Genomic DNA, 23,545 nt, shown 5'->3' on the forward strand with positions numbered 1-23,545 from the left:
AAACACATGCATCACCAATGCTGCTTTTTGCTTGTGCCTAAAACGAAAATGTGTTATTAAAAAGTGAATATAACACATAGAGATGTTTTTTCTTTTGTTTATGAAGCCTAATGTGAAGGCAGGTCACACCTATGTTTTACTTTGAAAAAATCTCTTTTCTAAAATTTACGGCGTTACCTTGTTTTTAATATAGCTAAAAAAACAATTGTTAAAGTCGCTTATAAAAAAGTGATCGTAAATGCTATTTTGTTTTTTTTTTCAGCTTGAGGTTCAGTTTAATATGAGTCTTAATTTGATGTATCACTTGCCCTAGTAAACAATCCCCAAAGTCTATTTTTTTTCAATTTTCCCAAGCTCAATGTTAAACACATGCATCAGCAATGATGCAAAAAGTCAAGTCAGAAATTTCAAACAGCAATAAAAAAGTGAGAAAAACAGATATTTGAAAAATTCCTTTTGTTTATGCGGCCTTATGTCCAAAGCCATCCAACAAGAGCATTTTTTTTTAATTCGGTCGATTTAAAAAAAATCTGCGAACTATTTTATTTCTCTCAAAAAAGTGCCAAAAAGTGACTTTTTGTGCAAAAAAGTGCCCGTACAATATTTTTTCATCTAATAAACTTTTTATGACTCAGAATACACTTAGGCTTCAGGTCAATGTGTTTTCGTTTGGGGGAGGGGCCCAGGGGAAAAACACCTTTTTTTTTCTCGGATTGGTCAAAGGTCAGGCTACCAGCTTGACTCTTGTTGCACCAGTGCTGCTTCGGCTGCACCAGTGCTGCTTCGGCTGCACTGGTGCAGCTTCTCAGACTTGAGGCGTTGCACCAGTGCAGCATAGAAAAGAAACTTTTTAATAAAAGGATTTAAAACTAATTCAAGATATACATTATCTAAGGAATGTTATAAAAACTCAGATATGGAGAATATTTTTCATTTTCGTCCATTTTTGACCGTTTTGGAGCACTTTGAAGCACTGATGCAGCTTTGGGATTTTTATGGTTATTTTGATCAGAGATGCTCCTAATGTGTTTAAAATTCATGTGGGATGTATCCAAGACACTGCCATCACACCTATATAGTTTTTAAATGAGTTTGATGTATTAAAATTTTGACCTCCATAAGGGGGGAAAGGTTGAACTTTTACCCCGCTCGGAGTTCCATGACTTTCGTGACCTTGTCCCCCTGAAATTTAAAATTGCATTTTCAAAGTAATGTGTACAACTATTCATTCTGTGTCATTCATTGTGTGTTTAGCATGCTATTGGGCCACTGTAGCACTTGTTTTTTTTCGTTTTTATGCATTTTTGACCGTTTTTGAACACTTTGATGCTCCAAATGGGTTTTGGACTTAGTCACTTTTTGCTTCATGGAGATTTCAAAAGTGTTAGAAAGTCACTTTGGAGGCACACAGGACAGTGCAACTGCACCTATATAGCAATCAGGACACTCCAATCACACCTATATAGTTTTTAAATGATTTTGATGAATTAAAAATTTTGACCTCCATGAGGGGTGGAAAGTTTGAACTTTTACCCCGCTCGGAGTTCCATGACTTCTGTGACCTCGTCCCCCTGAAATTTAAAATAGCATTTTCCAAGTAATTTGTAAATATATTCATTCTGGGTCATTCATTGTGTGTTTAGCTTGCTATTGGGCCAGTGTAGCACTTTGTTTTTTTCATTTTTATGCATTTGTGACCGTTTTTAAACACTTTCATGCACCAATGATGTCTTTGTACTTCGTCATTTTTCACTTCATGGGGACTTCAAAAGTGTTAGAAATTCATTTTGGGGGCACACAGAACAGTGCAAATGCAGTTACATAGCATTCAGGACACTGCAATTACACCTATATAGTTTTTAAAAGATTTTGATGTAATAACATTTTTGACCTCCATGGGGAGGGCCCTTAAGCTGAACTTTTACCCAGCTCGGAGTTCCATGACCTTGTCCCCCTGAAATTGAAAATCGAATTTTCAAAGTGTTTAGTAAAACTGTTCATTCTGTGTCATTCATTATGTCTTTAGCCTGCTATTGGACCACTGCAGCACTATGTTTTGTTAATTTTAACCCAATGTTGACCTTTTTTGACCACTTTGATGCACCAGTGAAGTTTTTGGACTTAGTCATTTTTCACTTCATGGAAACTTCAAAAGTGTTAGAAATTCATTTTTTAAATACCTAGAACGGTGCAAATGCAGCCATATAGCATTCAGGGCACTACAATTACACCTATATAGTTTTTAAATGATTTTGATGCAATAACATTTTTGACCTCCATGGGGAGGGCACTCAAGCTAAACTTTTACCCAGCTCCGAGTTCCACGACCTCGGGTGGAAAAAGTGACTTTGCCCCCTTAAACCCAAAAACTTCAAAAAGTCACCCCTGGAGGCCAGAAATGGGTCTTAGACACTCTTGGTATGTCATCTGAGGTATACTATGGTGTTCTTGGGTCCAGAACTAGAAATATGATGTGACTCTGATATCTAGGGCCTATAATTGAAAAAATGAATTTGACACCAAACACCTCAAAATGTCTGAAATAGGACTCAGACATGTACCTGGAGGCTGGAAATGAGCCCTAGACACTCTTGCTATATCACCTGAGATCTAATATAGGGTCCTGGTGGCCACAGGGACCCAAAAACAGTCAGGTGGGTTGATACTGAAAATTAGCAAAAATCGTCCCAAATTTATTTTTTTACAAGATTTGCTAATTTTCCAAATAGCTCAGAATGGATATCAGAGACACTGTTTGAGTGCGCAAGATATGAATACACTTGTTAGAAAGGTCAGCTCTGATGCTTTCATGTGATATATATAACTTTGATATTATATAAAGTTTTTTTTCCGTTACCAACCAAGGGAATCACCTGATATCGTACCCGATTTTGAGAACATTGGGCTGGGTGGAAAAAGTCACTTTGCCCCCTTAAACCCAAAAACTTCAAAAAGTCACCCCTGGAGGCCAGAAATGGGTCTTAGACACTCTTGGTATGTCATCTGAGGTATACTATGGTCTTCTTGGGTCCAGAACTAGAAATCTGATGTGACTCTGATATCTAGGAGCTATAATGGAAAAAAATGAATTTGACACCAAACACCTCAAAATGTCACAAATAGGAGTCAGACATGTACCTGGAGGCTGGAAATGAGCCCTAGCCACTCTTGTTATATAATCTGAGATATATTATGGGGTCCTGGTGGCTACAGGGACCTGAAAACAGTCATGAGGGTTGATACCGAAAATTAGCAAAAATCGTCAAAAAAAGTTTTTTTGACAAGATTTGCTAATTTTCCAAATAGCTCAGAATGGATATCACAGTCACTTTGTGAGTACCCAGAACCTAAATATACTTGTTAGAAAGCTCAGATCTGATGCTTTCATTTGATCTATCTACCTTTGCTATTATCTGAAGGTTTTTTTTCAGCTTCCAGCCATGGGAAAAACCTGACATTGTACCCGATTTTGAGCACCTTAGGCTGGATGGAAGAAGTGACTTTGCCCCCTTAAACCCCAAAACTTCAAAAAGTCATCCCTGGAGGCCAGAAATGGGTCTTAGACACTCCTGGTATGTCATCTGAGGTATACTAAGGGGTCCTTAGGTCCAGAACTAGAAATTTGATGTGACTCTGAGCTCAATGTGATGTGACTCTGAGCTATATGGCCTATAATGGAAAAAATGAGTTTGACCCCAAACACCTCGAAATGTCACAAATAGGAGTCAGACATGTACCTGGAGGCTGGAAATGAGCCCTAGCCACTCTTGTTATATCATCTGAGATATATTATGGGGTCCTGGTGGCTACAGGGACCCGAAAACAGTCATGAGGGTTGATACCGAAAATTAGCAAAAATCGTCAAAAAAAGTTTTTTTGACAAGATTTGCTAATTTTCCAAATAGCTCAGAATGGATATCACAGTCACTTTGTGAGTACCCATGACCTAAATATACTGGTTAGAAAGCTCAGATCTGATGCTTTCATTTGATCTATCTACCTTTGCTATTATCTGAAGTTTTTATTTCAGCTTCCAGCCAAGGGAAGAACCTGACATCGTACCCTATTTTGAGCAACGTAGCCTGGATGGAAGAAGTGACTATGCCCCCTTAAACCCCAAAACTTCAAAAAGTCATCCCTGGAGGCCAGAAATGGGTCTTAGACACTCCTGGTATGTCATCTGAGGTATACTAAGGGGTCCTTAGGTCCAGAACTAGAAATTTGATGTGACTCTGAGCTCAATGTGATGTGACTCTGAGCTCTATGGCCTATATTGGGAAAAATGAGTTTGATTCCAAACACCTCGAAATGTCACAAATAAGAGTCAGACATGTACCTGGAGGCTGGAAATGAGCCCTAGCCACTCTTGTTATATCATCTGAGATATATTATGGGGTCCTGGTGGCTACAGGGACCTGAAAACAGTCATACAAAGCAATTTGAATCCATACGAGGCAATTTTTAATTTGCGGCCATCTGGTCACCCTTTGAAATGGATAGGATATACTACAGAGGATGTAGTGCACTCTATTTCTTGAAGCATATGATGTACTGACTTAATTTCAATTGCAGTATGTAGCTAAGACATTTACAATTCATAGTGGTAACTCTCATGGTTGTGGCTTATAGGGACAAGGTACAAATCAAGTGTAACCTTCAGGTAAGTTTTTATTTTTCACTTTCATGTGTGTTGTAGAACACTTTATACTTTTGGCTATAATTCATAGTCTGTACATTATAGAGACATAATTTAAACAGCACTTTGTTCCTAGTGATGTGCATCTTACCCATGTGAATTATTATGTGTGTGGCGTATTGTAAAGTTGTCAAAATTTGAGGTTGAATGTATGACGTTTTTCAATACCGTCGCATGTACGAAAAAGTATGCCTTACATTTTGTCCCATACTTCTAAAACCATACAATCTGGATCCATAATTGGAAGTGCAGCATTAAGCTAACATGATGCCACTGTCCTGTGTTCATTTTCATGCATGTGGAAAGCTTCAAAGTGGTGTGAATCTTTCAGCGATTAAACACATATTTTTAAAAAAATTCCTTCAGCTTTTGCAAAATGTGTCACGTATGTTATGTCATCAGTCAAGATCCATATTAGATAGAGCTTGATTTCCAACTGCAACACATTCTATAACATAGCCTACTACAGTGTGCCATTTTATATGCATCTGGCTCACACACAAGGTGCATACAAAGCAATTTGAATCCATACGAGGCGATTTTTAATTTGCGGCCATCTGGTCACCCATTGAAATGGATAGGATATATTACATAGTATGTGGTGCACTATAAATCTTGAACCATATGAGGTACCGACCTAATTTCAATCACAGTATGTAGCTAAGACATCTACACTTTTGTAGGAGAGTAGGGTCTGCTATCCTATGGTCACCCCACATTTTTGCTTTTTGCTTCACTGGTTTTCGACTACTGAGGCTGTGGGCCTGCTGATCAGACCCCCAGCCTGCTGTTCTCTCACTAAATTAATGACACATGTGCTATAGGCACATACCAATTGGAAATGGACTCCTTGTCAGCCCCTGTAGAATGCACTATAGGTGCCCAGGGCATAGGGGCCACCAAGGCCTACCAGGGGCTGCAGCATATCTTTTGCCACCCCTGGCTGGTTCTTAAATTGACACAACTGGCTGATCACTCAGCTGGGGTAAGGTGGTGTAAACACCCCTTGCTTAGATATAGTATACCTGTATCTAAACCTATATCTGGACACATGTAAACCTGTGAGCCACTCCTATAGAAGGCCTCATCAATCCTGGAGGCTGAGTGCGTGGTTTTATGTGAGATGGAGCTCTAGCATGAGCTGAGCCTGTCTGCAGCTGTCGGGAACAAATCCCTAAGCTGTTTCAGGATAATGCCATACCATATACTTTTAAGTGCCTTATAATCCTCGCGGTTATATAGCAACTTTGGTTTGGCTTTATCAAAACATGTTGTGTAAGGTGTCATACGATTTGGAATACCATCCCCTCGCCAGTTCTGGCGACGGGGATGGCATTCCACCCCTCTAGAGGGGTAAGACATGTTACTTTACTTTAATGCGGTTAATTTCTCCAAAGACCTTAAGATCCACAAAATGGATGCCTCTGCCACAGACAAATGTCTGGACCCCTGCAGTTGACCGAAACTCAGCAGATGGGGCCTGGACAAAGGGTTTCCTGTCACAGGAGGGTGTCACCACCCTCCAGACAGGAGATAGTGTATTGTAGCAGGGAGGTTTGAAAGAAACCAGACACTGCCTGGGGCGCACAAGGCTGCCCCTTGCATAATCCGGCCAAACCGGTTCTGGGGCACTCCAGCCCTCGTGCCAGGGCGGCCTGGATCAAAGGAAGGGGGTGTATCCACCCACTTCCTGGGTCCCACCCATAGGAGGGGACCTAGCAGGTAATCACGCCCCCCAGATTGGAATAAGAGTGGGAGCAGTGCCAATGCACATCAGATTTCCTGGAAGAAACATTAGAAACGAAACTCTGGACCCTTCGCCCTCCATCTCATCGTGGAAGCCCGAAGAATCTCCCTTGTGGTCAAGGAGTGACCACCCTGCAGCAGCAGGCACCATCCAGCCCTCGACATCTACTTAGTTGCAGTTCCCGCCGGAGCTCGAGCGACTGAGATCAACGAGATCAAGCCTGCCTGCCTTCCAACAGCCCGATCCACAGTCCCTGCAAAGCTGAGACCCGTGGAGGCGACCGGAAGCGTGGGGCACGCCATCTTGAATTGACCACGAGACGCTGACCGTGCAGCCCACGAGTGACCCTCGAGGCTGTGCACCGGGGTTTGAGAAGCCCCCACCCTGAGCTGCTCCTGAGCCGAAGTTCAGCCCTCCACACTCGACGAGTGCTGCGTGGGGCCCTTTGGCTCTATTTGGCTCAACGCGTTGGCCCGGTCACTTGCCAGCTGGCTAGTGGTCCCTGTGCCGACGAAACTACAAAGAAGACTCGTGAATCTGGTTGCTCCAGTTCCACACCAGCTCCCCTGAAAAGGAGCCCCGACTCTGACCTTCCTGGTCCGAGTGAGAAGCAATCTTCCGATCCTGCGTGGATTGCTCTTGCCAAGGCTTGTTTGCTCCAAACTTGAAGCCGACTGCACCGACGGTGAGAACCTGCGTGGGACAGATCGTGACCTGCTCCTGGACGTCGCAGATGCCCCAGAGCCCACGTGACAGCGGAGAGAAGCTCCTCGACGACCACCTGATTGCGCCCGACATTGCCTGGTTCCGTCCTGGTTCCACCCTGGTCACTGCTGAGTGACCCAGACTCTGTCCCCTCTGCTTTCAGGTACTCTACAACTTGAGTCCACCCTTGGACTCCCCCGGACACTTCATCTTTAACCCGCCTGCAGCCCTTTCAGCTTCAAGCACCAAGAGCCTGCGTGTCAAAACCCGACGCCACTTTGACCCTGTGCACCCACTTCCTGTGGGTGAGGTAACTTTGCTCCGCCGGTGTTCCCACACTGGTGCACACCTCTAGGGTCTGTGTGTTAAGTTTTGTTCCTCTAGGTTCAGCGGAAGTGTCCTTAAACTTTAACTCTATGACTTTTACGCACCATTGGTTAACATTGGTGCATGCGTGCGCTTTCCGCACATCTCCCGAATCCCGAGGGCCATTCCCGACTTCAGCATTGTTTGTCCTGACTGCTCCCAGCGATTCCCTATGCCCTAGGCCTAACCACTGTTCGAGTGGCCTCTCTTATACCACTTGTTTAGTATATGGTTTGAGTGGCCACCCGCCCTCATCCATAATTGTGCAACTTGTATGTTTAAACAGTGCTTTTGATTTAACGCTTGTGCCCCTTTATTCATAAAGAATACTGGGGATTGTTTTTAGTAATAAACACATATATTTTTATAATATATACTTGTGTGGTGTCCTTTCATTTGGTATTACAGGATTGTATGTGGTAAAACAGCTCGCTTAACACGACCTCTTAAGTTAAGCCTTTAGGCTGCTTAGTCCATGCTACCCCTAGGATAGCTTGTCTAATAAGGTTGACTTACAACCAGACACCATAAGGGATTGTTTGGTCAGGTAGTAGGTGGTTCCAGAATTGGAAACATCCCCTACCAGGCCAACTTCTCACATTGGTGAGCAGCGGTGCGGATTTGAGCTTGCTGTTGTTTTACCATTGCAATCTTTATATCAAATTGAAAGATCACATCAAGTACCTCTAGGTATATATAAATCAAAAGCTTAGCATATTAAGTTCTACTGAACTTAGTAGTTGTAGGTTGAAGGGATTAGCACACCCTGACTACAACTAACTAGCAAGGTACAGTAGGAAAACACTTAGTGTAGGTAAGTGCACCACTTACACCTCACTAGTAACCATGTCTGACACAGGAAAAGCCTCAGGGTCTAATCCTGTGACAGTTGACCCTACCCAGGCAACTTTTGGATATGACAAACTAACCCGAAGAGACTTGATTGCCTTGTGCAAAGCAAGAGGGTTAAAAAGGGGCAGAAGCCCCACCTGCCTAATCCTGGTAGAAATCCTAGAACAGGATGACTTAGAGAAGGCAAAGGCAGCTTCCCTAGACACAGGAAGTGGAGGGAACCCCCCTGTCACTGATCCCCCTGAAGAGGAGGATGATGATGACTTAGATGAGGACTCAGATGTTGAGGACTTAGAAGTTCAGGAACAGGGTAGCCAGGTTCCAGTTGCCAGGCTTAGCCAGGCCAACTTGGACCTACTGGGGAATGGAGAGGGCCAGCACCTCCCCATAACCCAACATGTTATTCTCCCAGGCAACAGAAGAGTGAGATCTCCCTCAGGGGACTCTCATGTTTCTAGTGCCTCCAGAGAATCACAGAGAGGCATGAGTGCTTCTCAAAAGCTAGAGCATAGGGCCAGAATGAGGGCTGTCAAACTCCAGATAGAGAGGGAGGAGGTAGCCTTGGCTCAAGCTAGACTTGCCTTGGCAAGAGAGCAGAAATTAAGTGGCTTAGATGTCACTGGTGGCAGCAATTTTCCAAGAGAAAAAGACAGGGCCTATGATAATAGAAACCTGACCAAAATTGTGCCCCCCTTTAAAGAAGGGGATGACATCCACAAATGGATGACTGCTCTTGAGAGAGCCTGCATGGTACAGCAGGTTCCTGAGAATCAGTGGGCTGCAATTTTGTGGTACTCCTTTTCTGAGAAAGGGAGAGACAGGCTCCTCACAGTTAGACCTGAGGATGCCAAAAACTACTCTGTTTTGAAGAGTGCTCTTATTGAAGGGTTTGGCCTAACCACTGAGCAATACAGGTTGTTGTTCAGAGACACCCAAAAAGCACAGACTCAAGACTGGACTGATTTCGTTGAGTGTGCCACTAAGGCTTTGGAGGGTTGGTTGCAGGGAAGTAAAGTTTCAGACTATACAGGATTGTACAATCTTATAATGAGAGAACAGATCCTTAATAACTGTACAAACCAGCTGTTGCATCAATACCTTATTGACTCTGATCTGACCTCTTCCCAAGAATTGGGAAAGAAGGCAGACAAATGGGTCAGAACAAGGATTAAGCAGAAACCCCAGAACCAAGGTGGTGACCAGAAGAAAACAGACCAGAAGGGTGGTAACCAGAATCAGAAAGATAAAGAAAAAGACCAGAAGTCTTCAGGCCCCCAAACTAATAGTAAGGAGGGTGGTTCCCAAAATGGTAACAAGAAGAAGAAGAACAAAGGTCCAAAGACACCTTGGTGTAATACCTGCAAATCAGTTTCACACTGGGGCAGTGAGTGCACCAAGGCAAATCCAGTTCCCACCACTACAGCTCCTAAAGCAACTGCAACCCCAAGTACAGTAAGCAGTGGTGGAACACAGTCCAAGGGTGTAGCTGGGTTGACCCTGGGTATTGAAGTAGGATCTGGCCTAGTCAGAATCCCTACACAGGCAGTTCTCCTGTATGATGTGGACATTGAGTTGCCCACTGCAGTAAGCCCCACTAACCTGGGCAAATACAGGCAGACTCCCTTAATTAATGAGAAACTGGCGCAAGCATACAGGGACACATGTGCCAGTGTCACAATGGTGACACCTGACTTTGTGGACCCTGGACAGATTGTACTAGGTGAGAGCTACCTAGTGACCAACGCCAGCAACTCCACTACCTCCCATAGTGTGGCAGTTGTGAACTTCTCCTGGGGAGGGGTTGATGGCCTAAAGAAAGTTGTGGTGAGTGCAGACCTACCAGTAGACTGTCTGTTAGGCAATGACCTTGAAAGCTCAGCATGGTCAGAAGTGGAGTACAGGACTCATGCAGAAATGCTAGGGATTTCAGAGCATGTCCTTGCCATGACAAGGGCTCAGGCTAAGAAGTGCCTTCCTGAACCAGTGGTGGATCTTGAAACAATAGACCAACCACAACCCAAGAGAAGGAGCAAGAGAGGAAAGGCTCAGCCTTCCACCTTGCCCCAGGTTGAGGATCAAGTTTCAGAGGAAACTGATTCTGCAGTCCAAGAGGAGACTGTCTCTGAGGAGCTTGAACCTGACCAGGTTGAGTTTCTGGGGACAGGGGGACCCTCAAGGGCAGACCTGAGGCAGGCTCAATTAGATTGCCCTTCCCTTGAACCCCTCAGACAGCAGGCTGCTGCTGAGGCTGCTGGGGATGCCAAAGGTACCCATACTGTGTATTGGGATGATGGACTCCTTTACTCAGAGGCTAGAGACCCCAAGCCTGGCATGACCAGGAGGTTGGGCATACCTCTGCAGTTTAGGGGGTTCCTTCTTACCTTGGCCCATGATATTCCCCTTGCAGGACACTTAGGCCAGAACAAGACGTGGGACAGGCTTGTTTCACACTTTCACTGGCCTCACATGTCAGAGGATGTCAAGGAGTTTTGTCGCTCCTGTGTCACTTGCCAAGCCAGTGGTAAGTCAGGTGGCACAACAAAGGCCCCCCTAATACCACTACCTGTGGTGGGGGTCCCCTTTGAAAGAGTTGGAATTGATATTGTGGGTCCAATGGACCCCCAAACAGCATCTGGGAACAGATTCATACTGGTGGTAGTGGATCATGCCACCAGGTATCCAGAGGCTATTCCCCTAAGGACCACCACAGCACCTGTGGTGGCAAAGGCCCTCATTGCAGTTTTCTCAAGAGTGGGCTTTCCTAAGGAGGTACTATCAGATAGGGGCACCAATTTTATGTCCAGCTATCTGAAAGCAATGTGGAAGGAATGTGGAGTAAACTATAAGTTTACCACCCCATATCATCCACAATGCAATGGGCTTGTGGAGAGATTTAACAAGACCCTTAAAGGCATGATAAAAGGATTACCAGAGAAGCTCAGGCGGAAATGGGACATTCTTTTACCCTGCCTGCTCTTTGCTTACAGAGAGGTCCCACAGAAGGGGGTTGGCTACAGCCCTTTTGAACTTTTGTTTGGCCACCCTGTGAGAGGTCCATTGTGTTTGGTGAAGGAAGGATGGGAGTTACCTCTCAAAAAGCCCAAACTAGACATAGTGGACTATGTACTTGGTCTCCGCTCCAGGATGGCTGAATACATGGAAAGAGCATCCAAAAACCTGGAGGCCAGCCAAGAATTGCAGAAAGCTTGGCATGACCAAAAGGCTGTACTGGTAGAGTTCCAACCAGGACAGAAGGTGTGGGTACTGGAGCCAGTGGCTCCAGCAGCACTCCAGGACAAATGGAGTGGACCCTATCCTATCATTGAAAAGAAGGGAGAAGTCACCTACTTGGTGGACTTTGGAACACCCAGGAGCCCTCACAGGGTAATCCATGTGAACCGTTTGAAAGCATTTGTGGACAGGGAGGACATGAGCTTGCTCATGGCCACAGATGGGGATCAGGAGGAAGAGAGTGACCCTCTCCCAGACCTGCTTTCCCAGAACCCTGATGATGGTTCAGTTGATGGAGTAGCCTTGGCAGGCAGCCTCACTGACCAGCAACAGATGGACTGCAGACAAGTTTTGCAGGCCCACAGGCAATTGTTTTCACTCACACCCAGCCAGACTGACTGGTGTACCCATGTAGTGGACACTGGTGACAGTCTGCCTGTCAAGAATAAGATCTACAGGCAACCTGACCATGTCAGGGATTGCATCAAGGCTGAGGTGCAAAAGATGTTAGAGCTTGGAGTGATTGAGCCATCAGAGAGCCCATGGGCCAGCCCAGTAGTCCTGGTGCCAAAACCTCATACCCAAGATGGAAAGAGAGAAATGAGGTTTTGCGTGGATTACAGGGGTCTCAATGCTGTCACTAGGACAGATGCTCACCCCATTCCAAGGGCAGATGAGCTCATTGACAGATTGGCTTCTGCCAAGTTTCTGAGCACATTTGATCTGACAGCTGGCTACTGGCAAATCAGACTAGCTGAGGAGTCAAAAGCCAAAACAGCATTCTCTACCCCTAGTGGACATTATCAGTTTGTGGTAATGCCCTTTGGTTTGAAGAATGCACCTGCCACTTTCCAAAGGTTGGTGAACCAAGTCCTTACTGGGTTGGATGACTTTTGTGCAGCTTATCTAGATGATATTGCTGTCTTTAGCTCCACCTGGGAGGATCACCTGATCCACCTGAAGAGAGTTTTGGAGGCCCTGCAAAAGGCAGGCCTAACTATCAAGGCCACAAAGTGCCAGATAGGGCAGAGTAAGGTTGTATACCTGGGCCACCTAGTAGGTGGAGGCCAGGTTCAACCACTGGAAAGCAAAATCCAGGCCATACAGGACTGGGCTCCTCCAGTTACCCAGACACAAGTCAGAGCCTTCTTGGGCCTGACTGGGTATTACAGAAAGTTTGTGAAAAGCTATGGGTCTATAGTGACACCATTAAATGACTTGACATCCAAGAAGATGCCAAAAAAGGTTCAGTGGACAGTTAGCTGTCAGAAGGCATTTGATGACCTGAAGAAGGCCATGTGCTCTGCACCTATCCTAAAGAGTCCTGACTACTCCAAACAGTTCATTGTTCAGACAGATGCTTCTGAGTTGGGGGTGGGAGCTGTGCTCTCACAACTTAATCAAGATGGTCAAGACCAGCCTATTGCTTTCATTAGCAGGAGGCTGACTCCCAGAGAGAAACGTTGGTCAGCCATTGAGAGGGAGGCCTTTGCTGTGGTTTGGGCATTAAAGAAGTTGAGGTCCTACTTGTTTGGAACTCACTTCCTGGTGCAGACAGACCATAAGCCCCTCTTATGGCTCAATCAGATGAAGGGTGAAAATCCCAAACTGCTCAGGTGGTCCATTTCCCTACAGGGGATGGACTTTACAGTGGAGCACCGCCCAGGGACTGACCATGGTAATGCAGATGGTCTCTCCAGGTACTTCCACTTAGAACATGAAGACTTATCTGGTCAAGGTTAGTTTAATGTCCCTGCGTTTGGGGGGGGTTGTGTAGGAGAGTAGGGTCTGCTATCCTATGGTCACCCCAAAATTTTGCTTTTTGCTTCACTGGTTTTCGACTACTGAGGCTGTGGGCCTGCTGATCAGACCCCCAGCCTGCTGTTCTCTCACTAAATTAATGACACATGTGCTATAGGCACATACCAATTGGAAATGGACTCCTTGTCAGCCCCTGTAGAATGCACTATAGGTGCCCAGGGCATAGGGGCCACCAAGGCCTACCAGGGGCTGCAGCATATCTTTTGCCACCCCTGGCTGGTTCTTAAATTGACACAACTGGCTGATCACTCAGCTGGGGTAAGGTGGTGTAAACACCCCTTGCTTAGATATAGTATACCTGTATCTAAACCTATATCTGGACACATGTAAACCTGTGAGCCACTCCTATAGAAGGCCTCATCAATCCTGGAGGCTGAGTGCGTGGTTTTATGTGAGATGGAGCTCTAGCATGAGCTGAGCCTGTCTGCAGCTGTCGGGAACAAATCCCTAAGCTGTTTCAGGATAATGCCATACCATATACTTTTAAGTGCCTTATAATCCTCGCGGTTATATAGCAACTTTGGTTTGGCTTTATCAAAACATGTCGTGTAAGGTGTCATACGATTTGGAATACCATCCCCTCGCCAGTTCTGGCGACGGGGATGGCATTCCACCCCTCTAGAGGGGTAAGACATGTTACTTTACTGTAATGCGGTTAATTTCTCCAAAGACCTTAAGATCCACAAAATGGATGCCTCTGCCACAGACAAATGTCTGGACCCCTGCAGTTGACCGAAACTCAGCAGATAGGGCCTGGACAAAGGGTTTCCTGTCACAGGAGGGTGTCACCACCCTCCAGACAGGAGATAGTGTATTGTAGCAGGGAGGTTTGAAAGAAACCAGACACTGCCTGGGGCGCACAAGGCTGCCCCTTGCATAATCCGGCCAAACCGGTTCTGGGGCACTCCAGCCCTCGTGCCAGGGCGGCCTGGATCAAAGGAAGGGGGTGTATCCACCCACTTCCTGGGTCCCACCCATAGGAGGGGACCTAGCAGGTAATCACGCCCCCCAGATTGGAATAAGAGTGGGAGCAGTGCCAATGCACATCAGATTTCCTGGAAGAAACATTAGAAACGAAACTCTGGACCCTTCGCCCTCCATCTCATCGTGGAAGCCCGAAGAATCTCCCTTGTGGTCAAGGAGTGACCACCCTGCAGCAGCAGGCACCATCCAGCCCTCGACGTCTACTTAGTTGCAGTTCCCGCCGGAACTCGAGCGACTGAGATCGACGAGATCAAGCCTGCCCAGCTTCTAACAGCCCGATCCACAGTCCCTGCAAAGCTGAGACCCGTGGAGGCGACCGGAAGCGTGGGGCACGCCATCTTGAAGTGACCACGAGACGCTGACCGTGCAGCCCACGAGTGACCCTCGAAGCTGTGCACCGGGGTTTGAGAAGCCCCCACCCTGAGCTACTCCTGAGCCGAAGTTCAGCCCTCCACACTCGACGAGTGCTGCGTGGGGCCCTTTGGCACGATTTGGCTCAACGCGTTGGCCCGGTCACTTGCCAGCTGGCTTGTGGTCCCTGTGCCGACGAACTACCTAAGAAGACTTGTGATTCTGGTTGCTCCAGATCCACAACAGCTCCCCTGAAAAGGAGCCCCGACTCTGACCTTCCTGGTCCGAGTGAGAAGCAATCTTCCGATCCCGCGTGGATTGCTCTTACCAAGGCTTGTTTGCTCCAAACTTGAAGCCAACTGCACCGACGGTGAGAGCCTGCGTGGGACAGATCGTGACCTGCTCCTGGACGTCGCAGATGCCCCAGAGCCCACGTGACAGCGGAGAGAAGCTCCTCGACGACCACCTGATTGCGCCCGACATTGCCTGGTTCCGTCCTGGTTCCACCCTGGTCACTGCTGAGTGACCCAGACTCTGTCCCCTCTGCTTTCAGGTACTCTACAACTTGAGTCCACCCTTGGACTCCACCGGACACTTCATCTTTAACCCGCCTGCAGCCCTTTCAGCTCCAAGCACCAAGAGCCTGCGTGTCAAAACCCGACGCCACTTCGACCCTGTGCACCCACTTCCTGTGGGTGAGGTAACTTGCTCCGCCGGTGTTCCCACACTGGTGCTCACCTCTAGGGTCTGTGTGTTAAGTTTTGTTCCTCTAGGTTCAGCGGAAGTGTCCTTAAACTTTAACTCTTTGACTTTTACGCACCATTGGTTAACATTGGTGCATGCGTGCGCTTTCCGCACATCTCCCGAATCCCGAGGGCCATTCCCGACTTCAGCATTGCTTGTCCTGACTGCTCCCAGCGATTCCCTAGGCCCTAGGCCTAACCACTGCTCGAGTGGCCTCTCTTATACCACTTGTTTAGTAAATGGTTTGAGTGGCCACCCACCCTCATCCATAATTGTGCAACTTGTATGTTTAAACAGTGCTTTTTGATTTAACGCTTGTGCCCCTTTATTCATAAAGAATACTGGGGATTGTTTTTAGTAATAAACACATATATTTTTATAATATATACTTGTGTGGTGTCCTTTCATTTGGTATTACAGGATTGTATGTGGTAAAACAGCTCGCTTAACACGACCTCTTAAGTTAAGCCTTTAGGCTGCTTGGTCCATGCTACCCCTAGGATAGCTTGTCTAATAAGGTTGACTTACAACCAGACACCATAAGGGATTGTTTGGTCAGGTAGTAGGTGGTTCCAGAATTGGAAACATCCCCTACCAGGCCAACTTCTCACAAGAGTCTACCAGGTGCTGGTGTAAGAGCTGGTTCTGACAATTACTTAGGATCTGCTCCCTCATAATCAAATTATACAATCCTGTAAAGTCATGTACTTTGCTGCCATGTAGCCAACCCTCCAGAGCCTTAGTAGCACAATCTACAAAATCAGTCCAGTCCTGTGTCTGTGTCTTCTGGGTGTCTCTGAACTTCAACCTGTACTGTTCAGTGGTTAAGCCAAACCCATCTATTAGGACACTCTTCAGGACTTTGTAATTGTTTGCATCCTCATGTCTGACAGTGAGGAGCTTATCTCTCCCTTTCTCTGAAAAGGAGTACCATAAGATTGCTGCCCACTGTTCCTCAGGAACCTGCTGTACCATGCAGGCTCTCTCAAGAGCAGTTATCCACTTGTGGATGTCATCCCCTTCCTTGTAGGGGGGCACAATCTTTGTCAGGTTTCTACTATCATAGGACCTGGGTTTCTCTTTAGGATTGCTGCCACCAGTGGCATCTAAGCCACACAATTTTTGCTCTCATGCCAAGGCAAGTTTAGCTTGAGCTAAGGTAAGTCTAGCTTGACTCAGGGCTACCTCCTCTCTCTCTATTTGGAGTTTGACAGCCCTCATTCTAGCCCTATGCTCAGCTTTCTGAGAAGCAGTCATGCCTCTCTCTGATTCTCTGGAGGCACTAGAAATATGAGAGTCCCCTGAGGGAGATCTCACTCTTCTGTTGCCTGGGAGAATCCCATGGTGGGTTCTGGGGAGGTGCTGGCCCTCTCCATTCCCCAGTAGGTCCAAGTTGGCCTGGCTAAGCCTGGCAACTGGAACCTGGCTACCCCTCTGATCCTGATCTTCTAAGTCCTCAACTTCTGAGTCCTCCTCCTCCTCTTCTTCTTCCTCATCTTCCTCCTGAGGGGGGTCAGTTACAGGGGGGTTCCCTCCATTTCCTGTTTCTAGGGAAGCTTGCTTTGCCCTTTCTAAGTCATCCTGCTCTAGGATTTCTACCAGGATTTGGCAGGTGGGGCTTCTGCCCCTCTTTACCCTCTTGCTTTGCACAAGGCAACCAAGTCTCTTCGGGTTAGTTTGTCGTAGCTGAAAGTTGCCTGGGTAAGGTCAACTGTCACAGGAGTAGACCCTGAGGCTTTTCCTGTGTCAGACATGGTTACTAGTGAGGTGTAAGTGGTGCACTTACCTACACTAAGTGTTTTCCTACTGTACCTTGCTAGTGAGTTGTAGTCAGGGTGTGCTAATCCCTTTATGTGAGAAGTTGGCCTGATAGGTGATGTTTCCAATTCTGGAACCACCTATTATCAGACCAAACAATCCCTTATGGTGTCAGGTTGTAAGTCAACCTTGTTAGACAAGCTATCCTAGGGGTAGCATGGACTAAGCAGCCTAAAGGCTTAACTTAAGAGGTCGTGTTAAGCGAGCTGTTTTACCACATACAATCCTGTAATATCAAATGAAAGGACACCACACAAGTATATATTATAAAAATATATGTGTTTATTACTAAAAACAATCCCCAGTATTCTTTATGAATAAAGGGGCACAAGCGTTAAATCAAAAGCACAGTTTAAACATACAAAGTTGCACAATTATGGATGAGGGCGGGTGGCCACTCAAACCATATACAAAACAAGTGGTATAAGAGATACCAATCGAACAGTGGTTAGGCCTAGGGCCTAGGGAATCGCTGGGAGCAGTCAGGACAAGCAGTGCTGAAGTCGGGAGAGACCCACGGGATTCGGGAGCAGTGCGGAAAGCGCACGCATGCACCAATGTTAACCAATGGTGCGTAAAAGTTACAAAGTTAAAGTTTAAGGACACTTCCGCTGAACCTAGAGGAACAAAACTTAAGACACAGACCCTAGAGATGTGTACCAGTGTGGGAACACCGGCGGAGCAAAGTTACCTCACCCACAGGAAGCGGGTGCACAGGGTCGAAGTGGCGTCGGGTTTTGACACGCAGGTTCTTGGCGCTTGAAGCTGAAGATGCTGCAGGCGATGTGAAGGAGAAGTGTCCGGTGGATCCAAGGGTGGATCTGAAGTGGTGAAGACCTGAAAGCAGAGGGGACAGTGTTCAAAGTCACTGACCAGTGACCACCGTGGAACCAGATTGGAACCAGGCAAAGTCGGGTGCAAACAGGTGATGAGGTGTTGCTTCTCTCTGCAGCCACGTGGACACGAAGAGGTCAAGGACGTCCAGGAGTCGATCTCGAGCTGTCCCTCAAAGGTTCTAGCTGATGGCGGTGTCGTCAACTCGATTGAAGCAAACAAGCCTTGGCTAATGCAAGCCACGGGGAAAGTGAAAAAGGCTTATTACTCGTACCAGCAAGGTCAGAGCGGGTACTCCTTTCTACAGGAGCGAGGGCAGGTCTGGAGCAACCAGACCCACAGTGTAAATTGTAGGTTTCGTCGCCAAGATGGCCGCTGACCACGTGACAAGCGGCCGGGATGGCGAGTCGAGTGGCACAAAGCAAAAGGGCCCCACGCAGATCGTGGAGATGTTGGAGGGCTGATCTTTGGTGCAAATGCTGCTAGATTGTGGGGCTTCTCAAACCCCAAAGCACAGAGTCGAGGGTGCCTCGGGTGCTGCGCAGTCAGCGTCTCGGGGGTCTTTCAAGATGTCCGCTCCCACGTCTCTCGGTGCCTCCATGGGTCCCTTCTTTGCAGGGACTGTGGATCGAGCTGGGAGAAAACTGGGAAGCTGGGTCTTGTCAGGCTCTGCACTCGGGCTCCAGCGGGAGGCGGCGGCAAAGCAGACGTCGAGGTGCTGGGTGGTGCCTGTGTTCACAGGGTGGCCCCTCCTAGGCCACAAGGGAGATGCTCTTCAGTCTTCTGTTCATCAGAATGTCGAAGTCCAGTCGTCTTCTTAGTTTAAAGGTGATTTCAGGATGATCTAAAGTGCATTGGCACTGCTCCCAGTCTTATACTAATTTTGGGGGCTGGATTACCTGCTAGGTCCCCTCCTATGGGTGGGACCCAGGAAGTGGGTGGATACACCCCCTTCCTTTGATCCAGGCCGCCCTGGCACGAGGGCTGGAGTGCCCCAGAACCGGTTTGGCCGGATTATGCAAGGGGCAGCCTTGTGCTCCCCATGCAGTGTCTGGTTTCTTTCAAACCTCCCTGCTACAATCCACTATCTCCTGTCTGAGGGGGTGTAACACCTCCCTGCAACAGGAAACCCTTTGTCCAGGCCCCATTTGGCTGAGTTTCGGTCAGCTGCAGGGGTCCAGACTCTTGTCTGTGGCAGAGGCATCCATTTTGTGGATCTAAGGTCTTTTTAGAAATTAACCGCATTTAAGTAAAGTAACATGTCTTACCCCTCTAGAGGGGTGGAATGCTATCCCCGTTGCCAGAACTGGCGAGGGGATAGTATTCCAAATCGTATGACACCTTACACGACATGTTTTGATAAAGCCAAACCAAAGTTGCTATATAACCGCGAGGATTATAAGGCACTTAAGAGTATATGGTATGGCATTATCCTGAAACAGCTTAGGGAGTTGTTCCCGACAGCTGCAGACAGGCTCAGCTCATGCTAGAGCTCCATCTCACATGAAACCACGCACTCTGCCTCCAGGATTGATGAGGCCTTCCATAGGAGTGGCTCACAGGTTAATATGTGTCCAGATATAGGTTTAGATATAGGTATACTATATCTAAGCAAGGGGTGATTACACCACCTTACCCCAGCTGAGTGATCAGCCAGTTGTGTCAATTTAAGAACCAGCCAGGGGTGGCAAAAGATATGCTGCAGCCCCTGGTAGGCCTTAGTGGCCCCTATGCCCTGGGCACCTATAGTGCGTTATACAGGGGCTGACAAGGAGTCCATTTCCAATTGTGGTATGTACCTAGGGTACAGGGAATCCATTTTACAGAGAGAGCAGATGGCCTGGGGCCCTGATTAGCAGGGAACCAGGTCAACTAAGTCAAAAAACCAGCTAAACACAGGCAAAAAATCTGGGGTAACCATAGTCAGGTAGCCACCTTCCTACATAACCCCCCCCAAACGAAAGGAGATAAGGCTATCCTTGGCCAGGTAAGCCTATATTGCCTGAGTGGCCATATAAGGAAGTACCTGCACTAGCATGGGTACCCCCTGTCTCATGGTCCACTAAGCAGTCCCTCACCCTTTGGGTATTAGAGAGTCTCCACCATAGGGAATCACTACCTTGGGTGTGTTTATGCAAAGTTAAAGGCTGGTTTGGATATGGAGTATTGAAGTGAGGCTCTACTAAGTTAGGGCTTGGCTTCCTCCAATTATCTTCCACCATGTGTGCCTTTCTTTCTTTAACTGAGTTGCACTGTGCTCTCAGGGTCAACCTCTGGCTACCTAAAGCTGGAGGCTGGGTCCCTCTGTTTGGCTTGCTGGAGGGACAGTTCAGGTTTGGGCCCTTTGGGTCCCAGGTTTGGCTGTGCCCAACAGAATCCATCTGTGGGAGGTCCCTAACTGTTTTTAAGGGGGCTCCCTCAGGAGTTTTTAAAATTTTCACCCCACTAGGGCTACTAGTTTTGGTGCCCCTAATCTGTTGATGGGGGTGCTTTAGTTGACAGGGGGACCTCTGGGTCTCACTGTCCTTCTTGTCCTCTGCAGCCCTGGGCTGGCTAAGGCAAGGGAGAGAGGGGCAGGTTACCTGCTCCAGACTGGGTCCCACCTGAGAAGGGTCCACCGCCATCAGAGGCTCTGTCAGGCCAGGCCTAACAACCTCTGGGGCAGTTCCTTCATCAGGGGTAAGATCAGTTCCCTGAGGAGGCTGATCCTGTCCTAAAGTCTGGTGAGGGGGAGATTTCTCTTCCTCCTCCATGCTCTCAGTTTGTGTGGAGTTATCCATCATTTCAGGCTTCACAACACACATATCAGTTTGAGTTTGGGCTGTGGCCATCACAGCCCCACCAACCTTTTCAGGAGGAGACTCAGTTTGGGTTTCTGCTGTTATCATAACAGCTTTGCTATTCTGTTCAGGAAGAGCTTTTGCTAAAGATGGGGCAGAGAGTTTCTCAGCCCTACCAACCTTTTCAGGAAGGACATCTTGAATTGGGGCTGTAGCCATTACAGCCCCACTAACCTTTCCATTGGAATTTACCATTCTAGAATGGATTTCCTGTTCAACCTCAGCCCAGGCTGAGATTTCCAAATCATTACCAAGTAGACAGTCCACAGGCAAGTTTGATGACACTGCCACTCTCTTTGGGCCAATGACACCTCCCCAGCTGAGACTTACTACTGCCATGGGATGATTTGTTTTGATGCCATCAATGTTTGTTACCTGGTATGTGGCACCAGGTAAAAGTTGCTTAGAGGGGACTATACAGTCAGCCACCATGGTGATGCTAGCCCCTGTGTCTCTAAAAGCTTCAACTTTCAAACCATTGATGATGGGTTCTTGTCTATATTTGCTCAAAGTATTTGGGCAATCAGAGAAGTTGGCAAACCCCCTGCCAGTCTCATAAACAAGATCATTTGGGGAGGGGGACCTGGATAGGCCAGGGTCCTCCTGTGCTCCAAAAGTAAACCCACCCAGATTCCTGGGTGTGCTCCCACTTCCTGGGGGATTACTGCTGACAGTAACAGGAGGTGTTGGAGCTGGCTTTGGAGGTATATTCTCTTTATTGTTATTCTTGGGACAACAGTTGTCTGTTTTGTAATGCCCAACCTGTTTACAGGCATAACAATAAGGCTTTTTCTCAGTTGAAGAAGTGTCTTGGGACCCACCCCCATTCTTGGAGTTTTGGGGCCCTGGGAAAGTCTTTTCTTTATTTTTATCCCCACCCTTATCTTGAGGCTTGGTAGACTCCTTCTTCTGGTTACTGTCCTGATTCTTAGGCCTAATCCTGGTTCTGACCCACTTGTCTGCCTTCTTTCCCAATTCTTGGGGAGAGGTCAGATCAGAGTCCACCAGGTGCTGGTGTAAGAGCTGGTTCTGACAATTACTTAGGATCTGCTCCCTCATAATCAAATTATACAATCCTGTAAAGTCATGTACTTTGCTGCCATGTAGCCAACCCTCCAGAGCCTTAGTAGCACAATCTACAAAATCAGTCCAGTCCTGTGTCTGTGTCTTCTGGGTGTCTCTGAACTTCAACCTGTACTGTTCAGTGGTTAAGCCAAACCCATCTATTAGGACACTCTTCAGGACTTTGTAATTGTTTGCATCCTCATGTCTAACAGTGAGGAGCTTATCTCTCCCTTTCTCTGAAAAGGAGTACCATAAGATTGCTGCCCACTGTTCCTCAGGAACCTGCTGTACCATGCAGGCTCTCTCAAGAGCAGTTATCCACTTGTGGATGTCATCCCCTTCCTTGTAGGGGGGCACAATCTTTGTCAGGTTTCTACTATCATAGGACCTGGGTTTCTCTTTAGGAATATTGCTGCCACCAGTGGCATCTAAGCCACTCAATTTCTGCTCTCTTGCCAAGGCAAGTCTAGCTTGAGCCAAGGCTACCTCCTCCCTCTCTATCTGGAGTTTGACAGCCCTCATTCTGGCCCTATGCTCTAGCTTTTGAGAAGCAGTCATGCCTCTCTGTGATTCTCTGGAGGCACTAGAAATATGAGAGTCCCCTGAGGGAGATCTCACTCTTCTGTTGCCTGGGAGAATGCTATAGGGTCTGGGGAGGTGCTGGCCCTCTCCATTCCCCAGTAGGTTTAAGTTGGCCTGGCTAAGCCTGGCAACTCCAACCTGGCTACCCTCCTGATCCTGGTCTTCTGTGTCCTCAACCTCTGAGTCCTCATCCACCTCTTCTCCATCTTCCTCCAGAGGGGTACCAGTTACAGGTGGGTTCTCTCCATCTCCTGACCTTAGGGGAATTCCCTTCGCCCTTTCTAAGTCATCCTGTTCTAGAATGGCTATCAGGATTGGACAAGTGGGGCTTCTGCCCCTTTTTAACCCTCTTGATTTGCACAAGGCAATCAAGTCCTTTCGGGTTAGTTTGTCATAGCTGGAAGTTGCCTGGGTAAGGTCAACTGTCACAGGAGTAGACCCTGAGGCTTTTCCTGTGTCAGACATGACTCTAGTGTGGTGTAAGTGATGCACCTACCTACACTAAGTGTTTTCCTACTGTACCTTACTAGTGAGTTGTAGTCAGGGTGTGCTAATCCCTTTAATCTACAACTACTAAGTTCAGTAGAACTTAATATGCTAAGCTTTTGATTTATATGTACCTAGAGGTACTTGATGTGATCTTTCAATTTGATAAAAGATTGCAATGGTAAAACAACAGCAAGCTCAAATCCCACCGCTGCCACCAATGTGAGAAGTTGGCCTGATAGGTGACGTTTCCAATTCTGGAACCACCTATTATCAGACCAAACAATCCCTTATGGTGTCAGGTTGTAAGTCAACCTTGTTAGACAAGCTATCCTAGGGGTAGCATGGACTAAGCAGCCTAAAGGCTTAACTTAAGAGGTCGTGTTAAGCGAGCTGTTTTACCACATACAATCCTGTAATATC

This window comes from Lissotriton helveticus, assembly GCF_964261635.1.
Source record: "Lissotriton helveticus chromosome 1_1 unlocalized genomic scaffold, aLisHel1.1 SUPER_1_unloc_23, whole genome shotgun sequence".
Lineage (NCBI taxonomy): Eukaryota > Metazoa > Chordata > Amphibia > Caudata > Salamandridae > Lissotriton > Lissotriton helveticus.